Here is a 13,709-nt window from a genome sequence, read left to right as displayed (position 1 = left end):
AATGAAAACAGGCCCTACAGTCAGAGCTCCCCCTCAGCCACCCTCCTCTCCCTAGTGTTATAAATGGCCACCTGGGCCATAGCTAGGAGGAGGTTGATGAGGAGGTCCCTTGACTTCATGGAGTCATGGATGGGATGTGCATAAACAAACAGGAGTGAGGGAAAGTGCAGCCAGAACCTCAATAAGAGGTTCTGGAGAAGCCAGAAGAGGCGCTGCAACCTGGCGCACTGCAGATAGACATGCACCAGGGTCTCCCTCACACCGCAAAAAGGCTGAGTTCTCAGAAGCTTTCCATCCCATGCCCACTAATAAATCTCTGGGCATGGATGAGCTGACCATGGAGTTCTGGGACGTCCTCAGCCCGGATCATATCACTATCTGGGCTGAGTCCCTGGAGAGTGGGGGTCCTTCACTTGTCATCTCATTTTTGACTATGGAATCAGTCTTCATTTATGGGATCTTTCACTAGAAAACCCCTTAATGAGAGTGCTGTCCTGAATTCAGTGTTTCAAAATATAACTATGTTCTGGTAGTTGCATGCATTTATTCAATCTCATTTGAACACAATATCCAGACATGCCAAACCCTCCTCATAGGCTGGGGGCGGGTCCTTTAGCCAATAGGAATCTGACTTGGATTGGGCTGATCAGCGGGTTTGCTGCCAGGTCTTTGATTATCAGGTGTATTGTATTTCCAGGTATATTTTTAACATTCTATTTATGAATAATATAAACTTATTGTCAACTTTCTCTTTTTATCTACCATCTTTATTTGTCCAGTTACTTTAATTCCTAAATAGGAAAATCAGTTTGTGGAATCCAAAAATACTTTAAGAGGGTAACTATTATGCAAAGGTGAAGGGCATGAAATGGAAAGGGATGACAAACTGTGATTTCAATTTCCTGTCATAGTCAGCGGCGGCTCCAGGCACCAGCGCTCCAAGCGCGTGCCTGGGGCGGCAAGCCGCGGGGGGCACCCTGCTGGTTCCTGCGAGGTCGGCAGTCAGGCAGCCTGCAGTGGCTTGCCTGCAGGAGGTCCGCTGGTCCCGCAGTTTCGGCGCCAATTTGGTACCTGAGAACTAATTCAATGCCGATACAGAAGGCAGCAACTTTTACTTTCCTAAATTAATAATGGGGACTCATTCATCTGGTCTTCTCAGACATGGTCTATGAAGAGAGAGCAGGCATCTTTCCAACTTTTTTCCCCAACTGTCATGAAAATTTCAGACCCTCATTCTGATGATTTCACTGCCAGCCATGCTGGTAACTCTCCCCTTTACTGCCAAAGCTACCACTAGTGCAATAGCCTCTTTCAAAAAGTCGGTATTTGCCAGCTATTATCACACTGTGATATCAGTGATAGCACCTTTAGAAGAGGAATTAACTGCAGTGGTTCATGTTGATAACCATTGTTAATAGTCAACATATCAGAGTGTACTTCCTTGTTTGGAAACCTTGTTCCAGGAGAAATTCCGCAACCATCCAGGCAAGGGATGAGAGATCCACTACAGATCACTCAACCTTTCAAAATGGTTGTGTTTACAAAGAGAATGTTCACAGCTTTATCTTCCTTTCATCAGCGTTACATTTTACTATTGTCCTATACATTTCCTGTCTTTATATTTTCTTCCCCAGTATCTTGCCACCTTGTTTATTGCATCCTTACAAGTCTAATGGTTTTGTTTTGTGGCACATGGAGTTATGTGATAAAACATTTGACATTTTTCATAATGTAAAATCTGCTTGCTCAAGGGCTACCACAGGGCTCTGCTGCTTGGTCTCACTCTAAATGGCTTTTTTTCAACTGTGTATCAGCAGCCCTGGAACAGTCTTTTGTTTTATCTAATCTTTCTATGTAGGCTCTGGCAATGGCAGCTATCACCACAGTATCTTAGTGCCTAAGTTCTGGACATGTCTGATATGTCTGTTTGCATTGTAATAGCCTGAGTACTCTTCCAACTCATAACTACCAGATAGCTCTGCTGGTTTGAGAGCTCTGGGGGGAAGTGAAATGCTTGGAAATGCTCCTAAGTGAACTGAGGCTTTTTTCTGTATACTTTGCTAGCATGGCCAAGCCTCTCATGTGTTTTCTCTAGAGCTCAAACACCAGCAGAGCTGGCCAATAGTTGAGAGTTGGAAGACATCACTAGCTATTAAAATGGAAACAAACATATCACTCACACCCAGATCCAGATATGATAGAACCTCAACTTTTTCTCCTCTGATACTTTTGAACTTCTGTCAAGTAGCACAAACCCAACATTCTGATTACGTTCCCTCCCCTTATAAAATCTACTGTGATTAGTAAAGTGTTAATGATTTTAAAATATTCAACAAAAACATGATGTGAAATCCTGTAGTCAATGGCAATTGATTTCAGTGGAGCCAGGATGTTACTCAACGGAAGGGGATGAAAGTTATGGAGGGAGGACTCAACATTTTCTGTAATGCTGAAAATCCAAAAACATAATTGTGCAAATGCATGAGCATCAGATAATGCAATTGTGACTATAAAAAGAAAAGGAACTGGCCTAAACAGATTAGCTTAGTCTCATTGTCCAAAATTAATGAAATCTATATGGTGAAGAGAAGCTATAGATGCTGAAGAGCAGTTAGTAAATATATGTAAGAAACATATATAAATAGATTTTTTTTTATCAAGATAGAATCACTTACATCAGTGATAAAAGCCTTGACTGCAACTTGTCTTTCTTTTTTTGTCTGTACTTTCTGGAGCAGTTTTTAAGGGACAGTGGAGTGATCCTGGTGATCTGTTGCAGGAAAAATATTCTCACTCAGGTTTTTTCTCATTAAGAGGCTTGGTGCATTAAAACGGCAGATGTGAACCAATTATTATTTTCATGTTATGTGATATGTAGAAATGATTTTGATTTATCAGTCTGCACTGACCAGCTTTTCCTGAAGAGGCTTTCATATGGTGCAACCTACAAGTTAGCCAAGATTTTTCTGAAGATCATTTTTTGGACCAAACTGATATTTAGTATTTTGCCTTTCGTAATGGCTTTCTCAGTTTTCTTTTGTTACTCATGCCCTATCACCAGTATTGGTTTGGAGTCTGCCCTTACTTACCTTGTGTAACAACCAATTCCACAAGAAGTCCCTTTGTTTCTTAACACACAGAATAAGGTAATGATTTAGGAAATGCTCCCTTGCCCATCCCTATTCTAGACAGCTTATGAGCACATGCTTAAAATTAAGTGTGTGCTTAAGTCCCATTGACTTTAAAGTTAAGCATGTGCTTACATGTTGTTCTTAATAGGGATGCTTTTCTGAATGAGGGCCTCTAGTAGTACTCTGCATGAGTACAGGTGTCAAAATTGGGCCTTTTATATATTTGGTACTTTTACGTTATCTTGATTCCAAATTGAGGACTTCCCAGGAAAAGTAAAGGAAATGTCTCATTATTGATTTGTGCTTCATAAAAATCTTTCTTACTTTCCTACTGGGTTTGAGGTTTTCTACACAGGCAAATCCCACTGCCTAATTGAGGCCTAATTTAATGCCAAAAATTCTATTGACTTCAGTGGGAGCATGATCAGATTCATTATCTGATGCAATCTGATTAATAAATACATTTATTAAAGACTGCTGATCCATTTATGTGTGGTTACCATTTCAACTTCCTTCTCCTGTCACCTCACAATTAAAAGATACACAAAGTCTAAATATACAATAGATCAGTGGTCCCCAACCTTTTTGTGGCCAGTAGCACGCTCATGTTTTCAGAAGAGTGTGATGGGTGCCAACAGTATTTCAAGGCTTATTGTGTATTTGTACATTAAATAATATGAAAAACATCATATTTAATATTACATAATATATGAATCCATAAGATAAAAAGGGTAATTTTACATGTAAAAGGTATTAATTAAATTATTCAGCAATTACTCTTTCACTTTACCATGTGAATTTGCTCTTTTTTTATCTACCTGTAAGAAAAATTAAGGAGTTTTTACAAAATAAATATAATAAAACGGTTTTCATCTTATTTATTTTAAAAAAGTAGAACATTGTTGAACTACTGGTCCAAATGTATTTATTATTCTTACTTTAACATGGAATGAAGCCTGCAGCCCCGGAGTTCTCTGTCTCTGGCAGACGCGGGGCCACAGTTTCTCTCTGGCTTAAGCCGCGGCCCCGTGCCTGCTAGGGACCGAGAACACCGGCGCCTGCAGCCTGCAGCCCCAGAGTTCTCTGTCCCCAGCAGGCACAGGGCCGTGGCTTCTCTCCCCTGCTGGGCACTAGGCGGGCACACATAAATGCCCCGGTGGGCACCATGGTGCCTGCGGGCACTGCATTGGGGACCACTGCAATAGATGCATAAGTGCAGTGCACATGCTATAAAGATAGTTTGACTATGTGGGACTCACCCCTGTGGCGCCTCCTGCTGACTTCCAGGAATTAGCTCATCCAGCCTCCAGAGCGCCCTCTGCAGGTCAGTGTCCTGCTGCCACTTGGCCCCCGTGTCCCTTCTGGACCCGGTGCCCTGCTATCTGGGGTGCTGCCCCTTGGCAGGAACCCCTTTCTCTCACGGTCTCCCCTCCCTAGGGAACCCCCACCCACTATCCCCACTTCACCTCAGTATAAGGCTACTGCCAGTCATCATCTAGCCCCCACATCCTAGGGCAGACTGCAGTATCAGCCTACTCATCACCAGCAAGGTTGGGTTTGGACCTGCTGCCTTTGCCTCTGCAACTCCCAGTACCTATTTGCCTTATGCTAGGCCGCAGCCTGGGGCTTCCCAGGCTGTCGCTCCCCGGCTCCTCTGCCTTTCCCTAGACCTGCTCCACTCAGGTACCCTGTCTCTAGCTCCCTACAGCCAGGCCCATCTCCCTCTACAGCTAGAGAGAGACTCTGTAGACAGCCAGGCCCTGCTCCCTCCAAGACTGGAGAGAGCCTTTTAGAGCTCCTGGCTCCCAGCCTTTTTATATAGGCGAGCTGTGGCCTGACTGGGATGTGCTGTTTCCACAATCAGCCGAGGCTTGCTGCTTTCCTAGCAGCAGCCCTCTTGCAGTCTCAGCCCTCTCCCAGGGCTGATTTCAAGCCCTTCAGGGCAGCAGCAGGTAACCACCCTGCTACAGATGGCATTTCATCTAATTTCTCACAACCCATTTATATTTGTTTTGCAATACATATTTACTGTGCCCTTTGTAGGGATAGTTGAAACTGTGGCAAGAAGTTGGACATACAGATCTGTAGAATAAAATACCGTGTTCAGTGTCATCCAAACATACTGGATGTCTTACTGATAAGTCAGATTCCTAATGGAATAGTGATTGATACTAGATGCTAGTCAATACTTGGTGTCTTAACGGATAAAGCTCTCACCTTTCATCTGTAAAACTAACAGGTCTGACCTGCACTTTCCCATATGTTTCTAATTTTAGTGTGCTCTGCTGAGACCAGAGCTGAGCAGTTACCAAACTAAACAATTCAAATTGCTTTAGATCTGGTTAGAAAAAGTTCTCTCAAGCAAGACAATTTCCTCTTGTTACTACAGAGTTCAAGACCAAGGCATACATTTAGGCTTAGTTCTGCAAGGTGCCAAGCGTCTCCGGCAAGGTGCTGAGCAGTCTCAATTTACACTAGGCTGTTAAAGTGAATTGAGGGCACTATACACATTGCAGGAAATGCTCAGCTCCTTGCAGGTTCCAACCCTAAGAGGGAAATGTGGGGGTAGTAGTGTTACTTTTGAGTACCGGGACATGAGTGAGTGCACTGCTGAAAGCCCCTCCTCCGGTAGTAGTGTTACTATTATCTGAGATCTTTGCTGGATGATACAAGCATTATTTCATTTGCAGGTTCTGTCAATCTCTTAAGCCTCTTAAAAAAATACATCCCACTCTTCTTACATGTGGATAGTAAGTCATAAATTCCTACAGAGACATGGTGGGTAAGATAATAGTTTTTATTGGACCAATTTCTGTTGGTGAGAGAGACAAGCTTTTGAGCTTACACAGAGCTCCTGTTCAGGTCTGGGAAACATACTCAGATTGTCACAGCTAAATATAAGGTATTTAAGTAGCTGACACATATTTCAAGGGACCGTTCAAGCTGAGGTGGCCCATTAACAGCCCTCCAGGCATGGGGCTGGGGAGGGAAGTGAGGAGTGGGGAAGGCAACTGGTGGGGGGGTTGCTGTAGTAAGTCATAATTCCAGTGTCTCTATTCAGTCAATGATTTTTACTGTCTAGGAAAGTTATTAATTTAAGCTCCCAGTCTCATCTTTTGAAATTGTTGTGTACGTTTCTTTTGAGGATGAGGACTGAAGATCAGTTTTAAAGTGATTGCTTTGTGAAAAGTGTTCACCCACAGATGACAGGGTGTTTTTTGTCTTTTATCATTTTCTTGCATGAGTTCATTCAAGTGTGAAAAGATTATTTCACCCACATAGTTGTTACTGGGGCATATAGTGCACAGGATTCTGTGATAGGCATGTGTGTAGGATCTGTGAATCTTGAAAGGGGTGTTGCTTGGAGAGGGATGTTGATCATTGTGTAAGTGGAGATATATCTGCAGGTTTTGCAACAGTTGTTCTTTGAGTTGGTGAATCTTGGTCTATGGGGAGCTTGCTTCTGGTGATGAGTGTGGAGAGGTTGGAGGATTATTTGAAGACCAGAAGAGGGGCTTCAGGAAAGATTTCTTTCAGGCTGGAGTCCCCATTGAGTATAGGTTGTAATTGTCTGGTGATACCCCATATGGGTTCCAGTGTGGGGTGGTAGGTTACAACTAGTAGTGTGAAGTCTGAGGGGGGTTTATTTCTGAATTTCAGCAGGTTCTGTATTGAAGCCGGGTAGCTGGGTGGTCCATTCCATTATGAATCTACTTCTCTGGTGGAGTGTCCTCATTTTGGATGAAGGTGTGTTAAGGTATATATCCCAGACTTTCTCCTTGCGACATGTTCTGTGGTATCTGAGTGCCTGGCTATAAATAACAGCTTTTTTAGTGCACCCCAGGATAGTATAGCTTTGGGAGTGACATAGCTATAATAACACTGCTTTCATAAATTCCTTTAAGTTATAGACTCTATTTTGATCATTATCATGGAAGCCATTGGCCAGGACTGCAAGCTGGATGAGATAGCAGCTTAAAATGCACAGAAGCAGTGTTTGGCTGGACCAAAAGATAAGAAACTGTGTAACAGCAGCTAAGGACATTCAGTCTCTCTCAAAAAAGTTATTAATGAAGTGAAGAGAAAATGAATTTCATAACAGCAATAGTTGATCTTCTGCCTCTTTGTCACTGCCTAATTTAATTAGGATGTGTCTGAGCAAGATGTGCTCTTGAGTAGAGTTTATTTTCTACCAAAGTGTGTTCTGCAGCTGTTTGTATAATATTTGGTTCCTCATTTTTTTTGTATTGCACTGATATTTTTTTAACTGCATACCCTCATGATTAGTAGTCTGCAGTTATTTATTTTCTTTATCATAAGAAGAGCAATGAATAATCCTGAAATATGTGCTCTACCTTTGTACATTGGTATGAATCCATCATAATATATCCTTGTTGTGTTTATCTGGGGAGACTTACTCATAAGTATTTCGTCTCTCGGATGAGCTTTTTCATCTGGCCACTTATATGTCTGAATCCCCATTGCCATAGCATCTGAGCACCTATTTCTATTTAAACGTGGAAATAACAAATGCAGTATTCCCTCCCTCTGTCTTCCTTCCCAGCTTGTAGGAAAAATAGCTTGATGATTATAGGGGATTATTTATCCCAGGGTCCCTAGCATATAAGTAGTGCTCCTCAGAGAGAGAAAATGCCTGCAAGGTAGAAGAGGATGTTTTCTTATCTTAGGGTATGGCTACACTTACAGTTGTACAGCGCTGGGAGTTACAGCTGTCTTCGTACAGCTGTGTAGGGAAAGCACTGCAGTGTGGCCACACTGACAGCTACCAGCGCTGCAGTGTGGCCACATTTGCAGCATTTGCAGCGCTGTTGGGAGTGGTGCATTGTGGGCAGCTATCCCACAGAGCACCTCGTCCCATTTTGGCACTGTGGGTTGTGGGAAGGGGACAGAAGAGTGCGGGTCATTCCGCTTCCTGTCCCAACGCTCCTTGGTGCATCGCTACACATCCCAGCAGTTTGGCACCATTGTGAGTCTGCAGCGCGATTTCTGTTAGAACTGGAGCCCGAGCTGCTGAAGACTTTGCTGATGAATGTCGCCAGGACATCACGTTTGGCAGTTGAGCTATTCCTTCAGCTCCAAAGTGACAGTGGGGAGCCCGATGATTATATCGATTCGCCTGACGCGCGTGACAGTAAATTGCTTGTGGCAGTAACGGACATGCTCAGCACCGTGGAATGCCGCCTTTGGGCTTGGGAAACAAGCACTGAATGGTGGGATCACATCGTCCTGCAAGTCTGGGATGACGAGCAGTGGCTGCAGAACTTTCAGATGAGAAAAGCCACTTTCATGGGACTGTGTGCTGAGCTTGCCCCCACCCTGCAACACAAGGACATGAGATTGAGAGCTGCTCTGTCATTGGAGAAGCGGGTGGCTATTGCAATCTGGAAGATGGCAATTCCAGACAGCTATCGATCGGTCGCGAACCAGTTTGGAGTGGGAAAGTCGACCGTTGGAATAGTGTTGATGCAAGTTTGCAGGGCCATTAATCACATCCTGCTAAGAAGAACCGTGACTCTGGGGAACGTGCAGGACATTCTGGATGGCTTTGCACAAATGGGTTTCCCTAACTGTGGAGGGGCGATAGATGGGACGAATATTCCTATTCTGGCACCACCCCACCTGGCATCCGAGTACATTAATCGGAAGGGGTATTTCTCTGTGGTTCTCCAAGCGCTTGTGGATCACCATGGGCGTTTCATTGACATTTACACAGGATGGCCTGGAAAAGTGCATGATGCACGCATCTTTCAGAACAGTGGCCTGTTCAGGAAGCTGCAGGCCGGAACTTTTTTCCCAGACCACAAGATCACAGTAGGGGACGTTGAAGTGCCCATTATGATCCTTGGAGACCCCGCTTACCCGTTAATGCCATGGCTCATGAAACCGTATACAGGGAAGCTTGACAGGAGCAAGGACCGGTTCAACTACAGGCTGAGCCGGTGCAGAATGACTGTGGAGTGTGCTTTTGGCCGTTTAAAAGGGCGCTGGAGATGTCTTTATGGGAAGCAAGACTTGGGGGAAAGCAGCATCCCTGCAGTTATATCTGCGTGCTGTACCCTCCATAATATTTGTGAAGAGAAGGGTGAAACATTCAGTGAGGAATGGACCTCCGAGGTTCAACACCTGGAGGTTGAATTTGCACAGCCAGAGAGCAGGGCTACTAGAGAGGCCCAGCACAGGGCTACAAGGATTAGGGATGCCTTAAGGGAGCAATTTGAGGCTGAAAGCCAACAGTAATGTTTGGTGCCTTGCACAGGAGTGAAGTGCAGTGGTTACAATGATTTGCAGTGCCTGTTTTTCCCTTGGGGTACAGTATGTTTCACTTTCTGCAATAATAAAAACTGTTTTAAAAGCCAAGAAATCATTTATTCAAAATACAGTACATAAAAGGGCAGAGGGGTAGGGTGCTGAACTGTACAGTCAGAGGTTTGAATATGTCCTGCCTGGAATGCTGTGCAATGCCTGCTGCACTTCAAGATTAATATGCTGCATGGTGATGGGGGTTGAGTGCATAGGGTAAGGGTCGTAGTTCTCAGGGCTGGTAGGTGAACGTACAGGTGTTGGGGGCAGCTGGTGGTGGTAAGAACCAGGATGCTGGAGAAGGGGGTTTTGAGCAAACAGTGGGGCACAAGGGAGAGGTCTTTGGGATGGGGGGGGGTTAGCACGGTAGTGATCTGCCTGCATGGCTAAGAGTGACTGCATACAGTCCGTTTGGCATGCCAGGAGGCTTATCAGCTGCTTTGTGCTTTTCTTGGTAGCCAATTCCCTTCTCCTGCTTTGTGTTTCCCTCCCCTGATGCATTTTCTCTCTCCAGTCCTGCAGCCTCTTATTCTCTCTGGCATACTGATTCATAACTGCTTTCACCAAATCTTCTTTGCTTTTTCTTGGTTTCCTCCTCAAGTTCTGTAGTCTTTCAGCAGGCTGTGATAGGGCGGGAGGATTCAAGGACACTTAAAAAAAACAGAAATAGAAACATTTATTACAGAGGCTGCATTGTTTATAATCACAGTGAAGGAGTTTGTAGACTATTTGTAGCATCATTTACACATAGCAAACATAGCACAGAGAGTCCACAGCAGCGAAGACATGGTGAGTAATGGGGAATGAGTGATTAATGAAGCCATGTTGCTGCGACGGCTCACCTGGGAAGGGGAGCTGCTTGAGTTAGGGCTCACTGGGGTTTCTGTGCATTGCGGAAAGCAGAAAGCAGCTGGGGGGACCTGCACTGAACACTATCCCTACATTTTCCACAGGATTTTATCCTGCCAGATATCTCGCTGCTGCGGGTTACCTGGGAAGAGCGGGAGGGTCTTCTACAGCAATGTGGATTCCGCCCTGGTCCCCATGCAGCTTGCCTGTGTGCAGCAATGGTCCCCCCACCCCTCACGGCACAGTGGCGCGGACGCGTTAGCCTGACTGGGACAAGGACCACAGTGGCTCTCCTTATAAACTTGCGCATGCGCATTGCCCACGCTCTGGCTGAAACTTTTGAAGAGATTACAGAGGCCGATTACCGCGATGTGATAGACCACATCAATGGGCTATTCCACATCTAGGCATGCATGCAGGCAGCCATAACCCCCACCCGCCTCTCCCAAAACAGTTCCATCCTAAAAATAAAATCTGCTTACCGGGAACCCGCTCCTCTGCTTCTTCTTCACCAACAAGTTCCAGCTGCTGCGACTGGCTAGCTTCCTCCTGGCTTGAGAAGAGCTCCTGGCTGCATGCCTCCTGGGACTCCGGGGTGACTCCCACCACCTCAGTAGCCTGACTCTTGGTTTCCTCTACACCCACCCCCTCCTCCTCCCCCTCCCCGTCCTCCTCCTGCTCTGAAGTGTTCATCGTGGTCCTCGGATTGGCAGTGGGGTCACCCCCAAGTATGGCATCCAGCTCCTTGTAAAAACGGCAGGTCGTGAGGGCAGCACCTGTGTGGCGGTTTCCCTCACGGGCTTTGCAATAGGCACTCCGCAGCTCCTTTACTTTAACCCTGCACTGCACCGCATCCCGTTCATGGCCCCTTTCCAGCGTGGACTTTGATATCTGCCCATAGGTATCATAATTTTTACAGCTGGAGTGCAGCTGTGACTGCATAGCTTCCTCACCCCAAACACTGATGAGGTCCTGCAGCTCACAAGTGTTCCATGCTGGGGCTCGTTTGGGGCGTGGAGCATGGTCAGTGATTGATTGATTGATTGATTGCACTCCACACCTGGCTGAGCAAACAGGAAGGGGATTTTTAAAATTCCTGGGGCATTTAAAGGGCGGGTCACCTAAGCCCAGGGCAGTGGAATGTGAAACAATGAGCAGAGTGGCTGAAAAGGTATGCTGGGATACCTCCTAATGCCCTGGAGGCCAATAAAAGTGCTTTTGCTGGCTACACTTGATGAGCAGCGCTGCATCACCAGCGCTGGAATCGTTACACCCCAAGCAGACCAAGTGTACAGCCAGCGCTGCAGCCAGGGAGTTGCAGCGCTGGCTGTGCTTTGCAAGTGTGGACACAGAGTAAGTTGCAGTGCTGTAACCGCATCACCAGCGCTGCAGCTCTCAAGTGTAGCCAAGCCCTAAGAACAGACAGTCAATGAAGAGTACTCAGCATTCTATAGGATAACTGGAATATATCTGGTAGAAACTGAAGCTATTATTGTCACAAAATTATCTTCCAGTGTCCTTCTCACCATGTCTATTCAGCAATCACTCTGCCATTATGGCCCTTGATGTGCATAGAACATTTCACTGAAGCACTGTTGAGGATTATGTTGGTAGTATGTCTTCTAGAGGAGCAGCCAGGGCCCACAAGTGACATGATTTTGGTGGGGCTAGTCTCAAGATGATGCGAGAAGCTCAAACCTGTCTGCATTTGGGTCCTCTGATTGGCTGCCCACTCCACTTGTCTGTCTGCTGACAACCAATCAGAGCTGTTGCAGGCAGAACTCTCTCCACTCCCTTTTTCCAGTGTAACCCAGAGTCATTCATTCTCACAGTACTCCCATGGAATTCTGCACCACTGCACATGCACAGAATTCATGTCCCCCACAAAAAAATTTTTTCTCTGTGGAAAATACATTCTGCCGGCGAGGTGCTGCAGTTATGCCTTTCACACCCTAGAGGCTGCTGGGGCACCAGAACAGAGGGCACCTGCTCCCGAGTGGAAGCAGCCCTATGTGGATAGGGAGGAGAAGAAGCTGCATTTCTCACAGAACCCTGCCTGTGGGGTCAGATAAGGAGGCAAAAGATACGAGGGGAACGCATAGAGTGGGGCACATGGGGCTGGTGTGTGTGTGTCATGGACTGGGATTCAGAAGGGCTGGTGGTGGGATAGACTAGGGTGGGGAATCAATGAGAGGAGGGGTGCAGGGACATATGGGGAGAGGGGGAGGGGGGCTGCGTGCAGGCGCAGGGACACATAGAGGTGGGGATGACTGAGTTGGGATGAATGGACACATGGGACTGGGGTAGGAGGTGACAGGGAGGGGTGCAGGGAAATATGGGAACAGGGAGGAGGAGGGAGAGTTCCCCAAGCCTTTGCATTGCTTCTGAGGGGTGAGGGAAATACATTTCTGTATTGTAGTTTAAATGGATTATTACTCGAAGTTCTGTTTTAATATGGCTAGTAAGGAATTTATTTTTCAAAAAAACATTTCCTGAATCTTTTCATTGTCTGTATTGTTACAGACATACTTGCTGACAGGTATTTTGAAATAAACTACCAAAATAGTTGAAACTGGCATGATTATATTGTGTTATTTTGACAAATAAATATGCAGAATTTTAAAATATTGTGCACAGAATTTTTAATTTTTTGGTGCAGAATTCCCCCAGGAGTATCACAGGAGGGAGCTAAATTGCCCAGCCCCTCAGGATGGCTCCTCTACTCCTCCCCACTGCCCTTCTGTGAGCAACAGGACAAGATGGTTGAAATACTTTCCCCTCTCTCTCTCTCTGCATTCCAGCCTGAGAAGGGGCAGAGGGGGTTGAAGAGCCCCTGGAGTTGCCTCACCCCAACGTGGAACGGGGAGCAGCAGGGTCTGAGAGGGGTGTGGGATGAAAAACCCTGGAGGACCAGAGGGAGGGTTGAACTGGGATTGAGGAGGAGTGGAACTAATCAGGGTGCTGAACTGATAGAGTGGGAGTTGAACAGTTGGGAGAGCTGAACTGCTGCAGGGGTGGAGGCTGGGTGGGGACTGAACTGAAGAAAAGACTGGGAGACAGGATTAATTGCTGGTCAGGGACAGGCAGATGTAGTGGTGAATTTTTGCAGCAGAGGACGAAATCCATTTTACCCAATACATTTGAGAGAATGGACAATGCTAATTGTCACATGCACACTTTGGGGATGGGCAGGGGGAAACCTGATATTCTATGATTCTATGAATTCAAAAATCAAAAGAGACCAAAAAAACCCCACAATATAGCCTTTCTGAAAAAAAAATCTCATGATTGGGCCGGTCATAATTTTGGGGGGATCTGACCAATTATTTTTGATCTCCTGAGAAACTCCAAATCATGATTTTTGATCTCTTGAGGAAGGCAATACTGCAAGGATGAAGTCCCTTGGAA

The sequence above is a fragment of the Gopherus flavomarginatus genome, chromosome 5 (genome assembly GCF_025201925.1).
Source record: "Gopherus flavomarginatus isolate rGopFla2 chromosome 5, rGopFla2.mat.asm, whole genome shotgun sequence".
Lineage (NCBI taxonomy): Eukaryota > Metazoa > Chordata > Testudines > Testudinidae > Gopherus > Gopherus flavomarginatus.
Note: the sequence above shows the minus strand (reverse complement) of the source record.